The 13,807-nt window shown below is 41.0% G+C and overlaps 1 protein-coding gene across 1 annotated transcript in view; it reads left to right on the top strand.

Annotated features, from left to right (window-relative positions):
* The first annotated feature begins 10,434 nt into the window (after positions 1–10,434).
* Positions 10,435–13,807, top strand: part of LOC117056001 (sodium channel protein type 5 subunit alpha-like) — a 48,260-nt gene continuing 44,887 nt past the window's right edge. Inside the window, exon 1 of the mRNA XM_033165985.1 lies at positions 10,435–10,625. The gene's annotated coding sequence lies outside the window, so the exon portion shown is untranslated. The remainder of the gene's footprint in view (positions 10,626–13,807) is intronic.

The raw sequence follows: 13,807 nt of genomic DNA, 5'->3' as shown, positions 1-13,807 counted from the left end.
GTTTAAGACTGAGATTTGTTTTAAAGAAGTATCAGGAGAAGGCATGGTGAGTCAATCCTTTTGAGTCTAAATTAATTCTTATTGAATATATCATGGCTGCCCCTCCCATTACATGCCCACACATGGAAGTAATTTTTATACTAAGCAACTGTTAAACTGTGTGGGGGAAATTATAATTCCTGAAAAACACTACAGCAATCACATATTTCTACTTGTATGAGTCTGGCTGCATGTGTTCACACAATGTTTTAAAATAAGTGGGATTACTTACATCAATGTGATACGTATGTACGCATATTGCACAAGTAAGCAAACAAATGTACCTGCCTGTTTATATTATAAAATGATATTCCACAAACTATAGCAATTAAATAAAAACAGTTGGGTTTTCAGATTTGTTGGCTGTTCTTGGTGGGAAATGTAGGTGCTGGAAACTTCTGTTCATATACGGATTCACGCAACATTGTCTGGGGCAAGGGGCAGGAGAATAGCAAGGTTACAGAGTCAGATTTCTACAGAGCCCTGGGTGTACATGAACTAGTTGGTCTGGAGACACAGACTTACAAGGGATATGAGGGAGCTGTTTAGGGAAGACTAGCACTAATTCTGGAACACAATTGCTGAAACCATTGGAGAAGCTTTCCATACAGAAAATAAGGCAAGAAACAAGGAGCTGGATAAGACAGATGTTGCACCAGTGAGGCAACAACTGAAGGCTCTTGTAGTTAGACTTTGCAGCCTGAGCTTTGCTGTTGTATCAGCTGGCAAGTCCTGACAGTGGGGAAAAGTCTATTGCCTGGGGAAAATGACATCCATAGAGTGGCTCCCTCTTACAGCATGTTCATGTCCTTCATTTACTTCCGAAGTCCCTTATTAACTAACTGCACTGGTTTTGGAAGCAAAATGAAGCAAAATACTCCAACTCTGATCTTTCTCCACCAGCAAGTAGACACTGCCTGGATCACTTCTGTGTCTGAATCGCAACAGTTTTCAAAGCACAGTCCCCACCGACCCTTCCATGGACTTTGGGATGCTCCAGACCTGCTATATGTGGCCATATGCTTTTTTCCACCTTGCAAAAGTGGTTGTTGAGCACTTGGTGTGAAATATGTTGTAAAAAGTGACAGCTGCACAACAGTCAAAACACCTTTAGGTGGCAGTATCTTCTAATATTTTAAAACATTAAAAACTTTTAGTGCGCAGCACACCCCACAATTTCCCAATTGCTGAAATGATTTGTGAAACTTTTTGCTCCACTGCTGATTTTGGTAGTGGTCTCTGCATTTATTTATTAAACTTGAAAAGTCCCCAAGAGGCAAATGTCCCTACTTCCATCCTGCACTAGCTACACCCATCATTTAAAAAATAAGACATATCTTCACTACAAAATTATGCAAATTTTATTATCACTTGCATTTTAATTGCTTCTCTCAATGAATCCTGGGAAATGTAGTTGACAAAAGGTTGAAAATTATTTGCTGGTTCCATAGTACCAAAATTTCGGTGGAAAGAGGGGATAACTAGTAAACATAGTAGAGTTCATGGATAAGTTATGAACTGAGAACTTCCTGGCCTATAGCATCTACATGTGACACAGGAAATCCATAATTCACACCTTCCAAAGCTAGTCTGTCTGTCTATCTAAGAATTTACATTCTACCCTTCTAATGCACTATACAGGGTGGAATTTAATGCTAGTTACAGCCTTCTAAAAGCAGGCCCTGATCCACGAGTGCAACCTGCTAAATTCCTTTCTTTAGTTATGGTCATCTGTACCCCAAACAGCATGTTATCTGTAAATGTATGTCATGGCAGTCTGACAATTCGTTTCATGGGGCATGTGTGGTGAGCAGGAAGGTGCTTCTGGATGATTTGAAGCAGGAAAACTGTAGTCAAGAAAAAACGACTGCCTTCATATCCCACTATAATATTAGGAAACCTGAAACCATGTGGGCAGGCAGATCAGGGATACAAGTCCTGGGGAAACAACCTTGCATTATCTTCCTTGGTTTCTAAGATACCTTTCTTTAGAGTTTAGATCAAGAGTGTAAAATGGTTAATTCTTCAAAGTTGTGTAGCGAGAAGGAGGAATCTTGTAGAAGAGCGTGCATTGTGCATTCGAAAGGCATTTATTCTTCATAACGCCTCTCTAGGAAATGGCATCAATTATTTTATATAAAGATGCCATATTAGTTACTTGTGCCTGTCTTTATCAAAACTCAAAGGGCCGCAGACCCTTGAAGAGCTAATGAAATTTGCAGCACGTGATTAATAAAATATACAGGGAACTTTACCATAACTCATACTATGGTTTATGACAGGGATTATTCATTGTGAAGATTGTTATTCAGCTACAGCTAAATGCAGCAATTAGAGATGGAATTTTATTATTTATTGCTCTCCCTCTTCCCCCCAAGTATACTTTCTAGTTTATCTTAAGATGCCATCAGCCAAGCACTATCTGCCCTTCTTAAAGATAAGCTCCCCACCACAGAGGTGGATTTAGGGTTGTGCGACCAGTTTGGTCTCACTGGGTGCCCATAATATAATAATAATAATTTATTATTTCTATCCCGCCCATCCGGCTGGGTTTCCCCAGCCACTCTGGGTGGTTTCCAACAGACTAAAAACAGAGTAAAACATTAAAAACTTCCCTAAACAGGACTGCCTTCAGATGTCTTCTAAATGTCAGATAGTTGCTTTTTCCCCCTTGACATATGATGGGAAGGCGTTCCACAGGGTGGGCGCCACCACTGAGAAGGCCCTCGGTGCCAGAATTCCATTTAGAATGGAGCGCGAGAAGCGGGGAGAGGGGTGGTGGTGCCGAATTTTGGCATTGCACAGGGTGCCACTAAAATCTGAAACCCCAAGGTCTGCCATTCCCCCCATTTCCTTATGAGTAACCCCTGTTTGACTCACTAACTTGTTGCAACTTGTGTTTGTAACATTGTGTGCAATGCCTTGGGCTTAAGTGGAGTGAGATCCCAGAAGCCCCCCCCCCCCTTGATGCTATGGCATCAATCCATGTTGCCTGTGCCTTTTAAACGTACCCAGGAGTCAGGCTGGGAGATACATCTTGACAATATTTTATGCCAGCCTGCACCAGCCTAGTGAACCAACACTTTTTTCAGAGTGGAAAGTTTTGTTTGAAAAGTGGTCTCTTTTTGAAAAATAAAATCTCTCTTTTGCCACAAAATCCCTAACCCATCTTCTCTTCTTGGCAAAACATTTGCCAAATGAGGGGGATGGGTTCAGGCCGGGCACTTTACTGTGGCTTGCCTACTTTAGAGTGGATGCGGAGATCATGCATAATATTACACTATGGATACAATGTCTACTTTAAAGGAGGCAATCAGAAGCAATATGCAGAATGTAGTCCTTTTCCCCATCTCTCCATCTCTTGCCAAGAGGATTGTGCTGCACAGAAATGAGCTGAACATTTGTTTCTGCCCTTCCCTGAAAGATTACTCAAAGGGGAGAAAGGGGTGTGTGTGTTTCTAAACCATTTATTGAAAACGGGACTCCCATTTTGGCACAGGCATAGAACATCTGCCTTCCCCCTGCCCTTTTAATTTATTTCATCGCATTTATGTAGCACTTAATTGTAAAAAACAAACAAACTCAAAGCAGTTTAGAAAAAGAACTAAGCAATGAAATTACCAGTAAAAAAAGTTTAAAAAGCTATCTAAAACTTTCCCCCCAAAATTCAAATCAATGATACACTAAAAAGCAGGTTGAAATGTCAGCATTCAACATATCTGGATAGGCTTGCCTAAACAAAAATGTTTTTAGCAGGCACTGAAAAAAGTACAGCGAAGGTGTCAATGGGCGGTTTTACACAAAATAATTGGAAGCTCTCTTTCAATGTATCATAGCTGTGGCCTGTTTTACACACATATGTTCATGTGATCTCTTGTTCTTTGAACTCCTGCTTCCCCTACTACTAGTACTGTATTATTATTAATTAGCTTCTGTATGAACAGGAAACACATCTTTCTCTCCTGGAAGCCATTTGCACAAAAAAATCAAGCCAGATCCTAAGATCCTCTCCCACAGCCTTTCCAGTAACCTGAGCATTTCATTGGTGCATGTTTGATTGTTCTGAACTCACATTGTTTCAGTGGTACTTTTGTTCTTTGCGGGTTTGGGGGGGGCGTAAACCATCACAAATGAGCAGGAGAGGCAGGATATAAATGTTTTAAGTGACACCTGATGATTTTAAATGTGATTTTAGAAATATGCTTCAAAGGGTTGCTTGATGCTTCTCTTTAATCTGCACCCAGCCACTCACATTGCCTACCGTATCTCTAAAGGGTCCCTGATGCTTTTCTGACATGCAATAGATTGCTTTCCTTCTTTAAGAGAAGGAAAGACTCATCCCTCATTGCTGCTTTCTGCTTAAGTAGGTGTTGAGCAAATTACCCCACACTATTTTAGCATGCATTAGGCCATTAAAGAGCTGAACATTCCTTTTGTAACCAAATGATTTCACCATGTGTTTGTATTTGCCATTTCCTGTTACTCTTTAAAGTGAGTTCCTGTTATCCTGCACTTAAAATGGTTTATATGCAGATGTGGCCAAACTGCGGGAGGCAGGGAAAGATAGGCGTGCTTGGTGTGCTCTGGTCCATGGGGTCACGAAGAGTCGGACACGACTGAATGACTGAACAACAAAAACTTCTGCGAATGAACATAATGCGTGTCTAAATCAATTCATTGGGGTAATAATAATAATATGTGATCAAATCACTTTCTGTACATTAGTAATACTAAGAACAATTTCCATTTAAGATCTATTATCCTTTTTTGCAATCAGATTGCTTTTTTGTCAAGTCAGCTTGATATTATTGCTTTCTTATTTTTGATTCTCAGAGCTCTTAACACAATTCAATTAAATCACCAAGTTGAGCAGAATAAAGAAGGGTACTATTTTCAACGGATGGTAATGGAGAGCAAAATATGTACCACAATTCATAAGGTGTCTTATTTTAGGGAGTTTATTACTGAAGGTAGCTGGTCAGTTTCTGATGAAAGTCACTTCCAACCAGTTAGCTTTGTTTAAAAAAAAAATATTCCACACCAGTACAATTGGTTATTGCTGTTATTGTTTCTCCTTTACCTTCCTCATCGTTGGAGAGGAAATAGGACCCCCATCCTCCACTCCCTTACTGGATGAAGAACCTGATAAATTGTTATACTGTATATGGACCCCTCCTGATGGACGCAATACCACACTAGATCTGTACATTGATTGCTTCCGCCGCAGAATCCAAACGGATGTGACCAGAAAACACCACCTACAACAAAATCTAAACCATGCTGAAAGGAGAGCCATAGATAATCTCAGGAACAACCCAGACATTATAATTAAACCAAGGATGTAAGAAATTTAGCTCAGGAACTTCTGTCTGCACTGCTACATAGTCCACACCACACATTACATAGCAGAGATGTAATTTGGATGCCCCAGTGCTTAGCAAACCCTTAATTAGCTGGCAGCAGCAAAGCTAAGGAAGATGTGTCTTCAATCTTTTCCCAAAGTCATTTTTGCAATCTGGCAGCAGGAGAGGACTGTTGCCTTTTGTGCCTTGTTGGTGTGATCCCCATAAACACCTTGATCTGATCTAGAAGGCCTTTTCTTATGCTCTTACTTTTCTTGTGTTTGCATTTGAGAAACCCTGCACTTTCAGAAACATCTGGAAAGGCTTTATCTCTGATAGAACTCCATAGCTTCCTTCGTGCAGGTTTTGCTGTAAATAGCCGTGCATTAGTTTTAATGAGCATTGCTCTTTGCAAGCAGTAAGCATATATACAATACTGAAAGGCTTCCCATGTTTAAGAATTAATTCCTCTATCAAATGTCCATTACCATCCATTCAGTATTTACTTTGTCCATTTCGTTTAAGCTGCTCTCTGTGCCATATCTACCCCCAAAGGGGATTGCTTAGCCTTTTAGAGTCATTTCTCTGTTCCTGCATTCTGCAAACTCAACCCAAAATGTCTTACTCTCTCTTTTTGTTGGAGTGGTGGAGGACAACAGTTGGCTCATCTCCATTCTCCAAAGATCAGCATTATTAATATTTGTACTTCCCTGTTCTCAGATATATGCTCCTCAGGTTTACCCAGATTGCCTCCTGCAATATGTGTCTACTTGTACTCTCATTTCATCAGCGGACTCCCTGCTCTGTAAATTCTGCCATCTAACATTTGGCACAGAGCATGCAAGACAGGACTTTTTGGGCAGTGGCACCTCAATTGTGGAATGCACTGCCTCTGAGGCTCACTTGGCTCTATCACTGTTTGACTTGTGAATTGTGAAAATGTGCAAGGCTTTTGGGAAATTATTGTAAATTGGAAAAACTATACAGCCTGTTGTTGTTGTTGTTGTTGTTGTTGTTGTTGTTTTTCCTGCTCGCCACCTTATTACTGTGGTTCTTCAATACTCTCATTGCAATATGACACCATGCAACCATACCTTCATTTTTACATTTTGAAAGTTATTCTGTTCAGACTGTGGTTGCTGTGCTAAACCTTCACTCAATTCCATACACAAAACCCCCATAAGAATACCAGTATCTGGCATCAATTGGAAGTATGGAGGGGATGGTTACATCACAAAGAAGCAAATCTAATTGAGCACATTGCCAGGGCACCCCAGCACTAGAGTGCAACAAAAGCAGGACCAAAAAAAACCCATCACCACCCAACTCTTGGCACCAATTGCTAATGAAGCAATATGACTGCCCTGAAACTTTTGCAAGTATTGAATGCAGGCAGGGCCAGCCCAATACGTTTTGGCACCTGAGGCAAACCACAAAGTGCCCCCCCCCCTCTCTGCCAGGGAAGGGTGAGTGAAGATCTACGTCAGGGAACAGGGGAAGAATAAAGAACTACATTGGGATCTGCTTCCTCTGTGGCTTCTGCTGTTTGAGGGGGTCGTCCCACGTTGCCTCATGGGCGAGACAGTCCTGAATGTAGGATCACATATTAGCACCCTAATAGCACCAACAGCACAAATAATCATGAAAGCATAATAAAAAGGATGTATAGAGGGACCCTTAATGTTTCTTCCATTGACTATTACACGTGCACCTTGTTCTTCCTCCCAAAGAACTCAGCACAACATACAGGGATTGTTCTATTTTACCTTATAATAACAGCCCTGTGAAGGTAACTACATCATTTTTGATTGGGGATTTCAACCTGGGCTACCCTAGTCCAAATCTAACCACTATACAGTGGTACCTCAGGTTACAGACGCTTCAGGTTACAGACTCTGCTAACCCAGAAATAACTCTTTAGGTTAAGAACTTTGCTTCAGGATAAGAACAGAAATCATGCTCTGGTGGCACAGCGGCAGTGGGAGGCCCCATTAGCTAAAGTGGTGCTTCAGGTTAAGAACAGTTTCAGGTTAAGAACGGACCTTCAGAACGAATTAAGTTCTTAACCCAAGGTACCACTGTATTGGCTATCCAGTCATCAAGTTCTCTGCATTGTTGCTACCCATTTGCAACACTGGGTAGTGTTTTTCTGCAGGGACTGAATTAGAGGAGGAGTCACCCAAAGAGTGCTGAGCCACACACCCCTCTGAACCATAGTTTTCTCCCATCTTTGTACTGAGCTGCAAACTCGTGGGATAATTCCAATGAGGAGCCAATTTTATGCAGGAGTGAAAAATCCGCAGAGAACTTCTCCGAAGAAGCCTTTAGACCTGTCCCTTATTCAAAGTCCTATATTCATTGTTCCTTTTCCTCAAGTCAAAAACACTTGCAGAGATAATTATCCAGCCAATCATGCAATCAATGCACCATCAGGCAATTGCCCAGTTTGTCATTACCTGATTATAATCACTTTCCAAGTATGGATGCAGGAACAATTAACAGCCAGTTTTCTTCAGTTCCAAAGTCTCAATTCCCAAACATGCAGACAAAAATAGTCCCATGAAGTACCTCTTCTTCTGGTAGCAACATAAGCCATAGCAAGCTGGCTGTGCACTCATGAGAACAGCATCAGTCTACATGCTTCATTCTGTTGTTAATCTTTCAGGCTGGATTCTTTAACCTAAGACTGCCAGAATTTCAGGGGTCAGTTCAAATCAGCAATTGCCTACTAAAAACATGTTCAGATTAGTTAGATTGGTGGGCTCAAGCCCCACCAATGTGCCTAGAACTGAGATCTTGGTCATCTAACACACAATCTGCAATGAAAAATGCTTGAGTTCATTTGCAGCTTTCTAGTTTAGGAAAACAAGATTAGTAAAGGGATGTGACAGTGGTACGGTGTATAAAATGGTGTGGAAGAGAAACTAGATAGGAAAAAGTGTATCTTCCTCTCTCATAATGCTAGAACTTGGGGCCATCTGATGAAACTGAATGATAAAGGATTCAGGACAGACAAAAGAAGTACATCTTACACACAGGACATAGCTAAATTATGGAATAGATGCACAGATTCAAAGGCCAGTCAAGTTATTTTGACACCTAAGGCAGAAAATCCCACAAGTACCTCTCCCCTTCCTGACACAAAATGTATGACAATCATAAGTGAAGCAACCAATAATTTACTATCCTTTTCATTACACCACAAACACAACTGTATCGAGAAACCTTCCCCCTACACCTAATTAGGGCTGGCCCAGATAAGAAAGCTTCTTATGTCCAGGCACACTGTAGAACAGGGGTAGGCAACCTAAGGCCTGTGGGCTGGATCCGGCCCAATCACCTTCTCAATCCGGCCCGTGAAAGGTCCAGGAATCAGCGTGTTTTTACATGGATAGAATGTGCTTTTATTTAAAATGCATTTCTGGGTTATTTGTGGGGCATAGGAATTCGTTCATTTTTTCCCATAGTCCGGCCCACCACATGGTCTGAGGGACAGTGGACAGGCCTACGGCTAAAAAAGGTTGCTGACCTCTGCTGTAGGACGTTACTGCTTGGAACCATTCTTCTGTAGCCACCCAGAAGTCAGATTAAAAATTTGGGTAGCTAGAACTACACCTTGAAAGGGAGCAAACTGAGTTCAAATTTCTGCTAGTCTTTGAAGCTGGCTAACCTTGAATAACCCACTGTCTCTCAGCTTCACCTCCTTCACAAGGCAGTCATGAAAATACGATGAGACAAGTTTGGGCACCTCTCACCTCTTTGGAAAGCCAGGAGTCAAATGTGAAAAATATATCCAGAAGTATTTCTTCATAGTACCATTTATCATTATTGATAGTGGGGTGGCCCCATGCATGCATGGTGCCCAGAGGAACTGCCCCCATTGACCCTCCCCAAGAGACTGGTCTTCATCTTCAACCACAATGAACCTAAGCAAATGCAGCCAGTTCAATATTTTCATTCTCATTTTTCCTCTTTACCCCATATTATTAGAATTTAGACCCACATTATCCCATAAAGTGCCATCCATAGTGATGGTGAAGATTCATTTGCCCAGTCAGGGATGCTAGAGTCTTATCTAAAGTGGTTGATGATGCAGTTTAGTATCCCAGTCCAACCATCCTTCCTTGAGTGTTTGCTGACCTGAATAATGAATCCCAAGTCTCTGTTATCCGATTTCTATTCCTCACATCCCCAGATTACTGTGTACTTGCTATGAAATTTTGTTCAACTTTGCCAAATGGCCAATTCGCAAAACTGGTGAGTGTTTTCCCCTTATCCGCTAGATGTTCCATGGTCCACACTGCCATGCTTAGTTTTCTTTAGGGGAGAGAGTACAGTGGAGATGTAAGGAGTTAGCAAGAACAAACTTTCTAAAGCACATCATCTTTCTGATCTTCAGTTCTCCTTTTCTTGAACGTTGACACCTCGCGCTGTCTTCTTTCCTCTTCTTGCATCCAATGGAAGGGAGTCCAGTACAAGATATTGTGAATTACCTAGTGTGAATTTGCTTTGTTAAATTCATTTAACATGGTAGGTGGGCGATATAAAGAGATTTTTTTGTGTGGCTCTTGTGCATGCCTGCATGACTTTCTTCACTTTCTTTTGTTACCTGTTTAATTTGCCCTGAGCTTTGGGAATGATTTGTTGAATGGTGCAGGAATCTGAAGCTGGTGAGAGACTCAAAGAGCCCAACTGTGTTGAAGCTCATTGCTTATCCCCTTGTATCCAGGGTGTAGAATTTTGAAACATTTCAAAAATTCCAAAAGCATGCTTTCTAATGAGCTTGCCTATCCTTTTAAAATAAACTGTTTTAAAAAGATCCATTGGTGCAAGGCGATGGTGTATAGCTCCATCAAAAAAGAGCCTCACTCTCTGCAGGTCTAAAATGGTAATGTCTCCAAGGAAGAGCCAAAGAGGAGCCTTCCCAACTCTGCTTACTCAGGTTACAGTTTTCCCCAGGAGAACATGCAAAACTGCATTAGCCACTTTCAGCATCTAAACAAACACTCACTCTTCCCTCCCTTTCTCAACACACACCCCACAGACAAATGACTCTCACTCTCTCTCTCTCAAACTGAGCTCTGACACAGTGGAGAAGAAATTGCTCAAAGAAAAAATGGTAAAAGGGTTGCAGCAACAATGAATGGGATTTTTCTCATCGTTGGGAGACACTGGGATGAAATTGGTGTCCATTTGGACTTAAGTAAAGCCTAGAGACCTCATTTAGAAAGCCAGGAAAAACATGTAAGTCTCTTTTGTGGTTTATAATTTCCCTCCTTTCCCCAAGAGGGAGAGGGGATGTGTAGCACCAAGAACCTTTTGGCATCTTGGCGCATTTTCGATAACCAAAGCTCTTTTTAGATTCATCTGGGGTGAATTCTTTATTTTCTTAAAAAAACAACAACACCAACTGTAAAAACTTCTTTTTTTCATGGAGGAAAAGAAAGACAATCATAATTTGCTTTTGAATATAGTGTTGTTGATTTCCAGTTCCTTGGGGTTGAATTAAGGATTGAAATGACATGTAATTTCTTTTATGAGTGAGAGTTAATCAACTAAATTAATTGACTTATCGCTAGAATTTGGAAATCTGATACCACTGGGTCAATAAATGGATTGATCTAAGCAACCCAGAAAATGTTCATTATACATACCTATCAAGCAGTAGATGATGATGATGATGATGATTATCATTATTATTATTATTAAAATGGGTTTATTTCAGGAGACAATGACATTGAAAGGCGGGGTGAAAGGTTAGAATCTTATTTAAATGTGTAACTCATAAAGTATACTGTGAATTTAATTGGATGTGGTTCTAGTATTAACAAGAGTCAGAATGAATTTTTGCATGCTCTCCAGCTCTTCAAAGCATCTTTTCTTTTAAAAAAGAAATGAAACAACCACAACTTCATAGTGTTCCCTGTGTAGGTGCACCATAAGCTATTATGACAATTGCACTTACATTTTCTTCAGTTGTCTAATAATTCCTAGCATAGAGTATGGTTTTTCTATTGCCAGTATTTATTGGGTGACATTATCTGTGAGCCTTTACTATGAACCCAATGTATTGATCGTAGATGGCTACAATCAGTTCCAACCTAACTGATGTATGCGTGAACTTAGATACTCTCTTCCAGAGTTATGCAATCTCTTTCATTGAATTTTCTTTGCTGTTCTGTTGTACGATCACACTGTTTGGAGAGATTGTTTTGGGACTCTTCATAGTGTTCTTGGGATTACACCAAACTGAATGGTATTATCTGTAAAACTGGCTAACTCACGGGTGAACTCTCAACTCCATATTGTTTAGGAATATGTTTTATATCACGACACCTCATATAAAAACTTTTGCTTCTCTCCACTGTGAACACTGTCTGTTTAACCACACTTTCTGCTTCAAGTTTTGTAACCAGTTATTGATCTCTAAGAGAACAGGACCTCTTATGCTATGACTGTTAAATCTTCTTAAGAATTTTTGCAAGGGTTTTTTTTTTTTTTTTTTTACTTTTCCCTCCCCAAAATCAAAGTGTATGCTGTCTGTTGGAGCACACATAGAATTCTAGGAGGTTGATGAGGCAGGATTTCCTTTTCATTTACTTAAAAACAAACTGGAAGGAGACTATACCAGCAGAACACATAACCAGCAGAATGAAACAGCAATGCAGCTGTTTGCCGATGCCCCATTGATCCTTTTTGGCAAGGATTTAATTAACACATTTTTTGATATGTGTTATGAGCAGTGGCACATGAGACAGCCTGGCAATGGCAGCTCTGAGTTTATCTGGAAAGGTATGGTGTCAGGTGAGATGGTGGCATAGGAGCTCTGGGGTGACGGCCCCCAGGTCACCACTACCAGCCCTGCTGGGAGGATGCCACTGCCTCTACCCACCCCCTCCCAAAGCCACTGCTCGTTACAGCCTTAACAATGCTTCCTATTGGTTTGAGATAATGCACAATTGGCTGTGAACTTTGGATATACTGTTTGAGCACAATGGCTTAACCAGGGCTTTTGTAAATGAGAATGTTGGTGAGAAATATAAACTTGATAAAGAGGTGTCTGTAGTCAAAAATAATAATACCAGAAAAGCCATTCATCTTAACAGCAAAGAGGAAATAAGAATAAGGCATCAAAGTTCATGATCTGTTTACCTAATGACAACAAGACATTCTTAAATTTCAGGGAGTCAGCATCTAATGCAGGGGTTGTCAACCTGGTCCCTACCACCCACTAGTGGGCGTTTCAGGATTCTAGGTGGGAGGTCGGGGGTTCTACGGCACAAGTGAATCCTCCTTCCATCGAGCACTGGTGGGTGGTAAGGAAATTTTACCATCAAGAAAGATGCATTAGTGGGCGGTAGGTACAAAAAGGTTGACTACCCCTGGTCTAATGCCTTCTGGTTCAAATTTAGCCTGCAGACAGTACCAAGTCCAACAACTGTTAACTTATGTTCCCTTTTCTCCTTGACCTTTTGCACGAATCAGGCAGCAAGAGAGGGGCAAAGGAATTATAGGTGTAAAATGTACTCGCGGAAGGGCATTGCCAGCACATTTCACTGTGAGAATTTGAGTTTGGGGCTCTTGGCTTATCAGCCCTAACACCTTCTTCATAACGTTATTTATCAGCAAGATAGTTGTGAAACAATGTGCAATCGCCACATGAATGGTAGAACAAGAATTGTTCAAATTTCAACTGCTAAAAGTTGAGGAAGCTAGAGATGATGGTAGATCAGCTGTTCTATGCCATGTTATCACATATTTTTTTAGACAGTCAACTTTGTTCTGATCTCTGGTTTATTCTCCTGAGCTGCCAAATCATTCATTAGTAAATATTCTAAACATTCCACTTTAGAATCCGAAAGTCCCGAACAGCCACACAATTTCATCTTCTGTGTCTATGGTTCACTTTAGAGGATGACAAATGCTTAGCCTGCGATGGGTTTTCAGAGGGAAAAGCTCTTAGAAGAGGCTGGCAGACCGAGATGATTGCTTCATAATTTAGCATCAGGTTTCCCGAAAGGTTTCTGTGCTGGTGGTGGCTCTTGGAGATGGCAATCTAATTTTGTTATGGTGAATCAGCATGGAATAAGCAATTGCATTTGTATTTCACCCATCCTTCCTCCAAGAAGTACTACAGAGTGGGTTCCCCTACAGCACAGGTGGGGAGCCTATGGCCCTTCAGATGTTGCTGAACTCTCCCGTCATCCCTCACCATGGGGCAGGCTGACTGTGGCTTATGGGAGTTGGAGTCCAACACCATCTGGAGGGCCTACTGGAATTCTTTGGGCCTTGCTCAAAAGCAATTTCAATTAACGGGGCGTGGGTTGAAATATTAAATGTATAACCCAAATGGTCTGTCATGGTATCTGAAATCGGAGAGTGAAGTCTGTTAATTATAAGTTTATTTTAAATAAGCAGGGAGATAT

Source organism: Lacerta agilis, chromosome 12, assembly GCF_009819535.1.
Source record: "Lacerta agilis isolate rLacAgi1 chromosome 12, rLacAgi1.pri, whole genome shotgun sequence".
Lineage (NCBI taxonomy): Eukaryota > Metazoa > Chordata > Lepidosauria > Squamata > Lacertidae > Lacerta > Lacerta agilis.
This window is presented reverse-complemented; position numbering and strand designations above follow the sequence as displayed.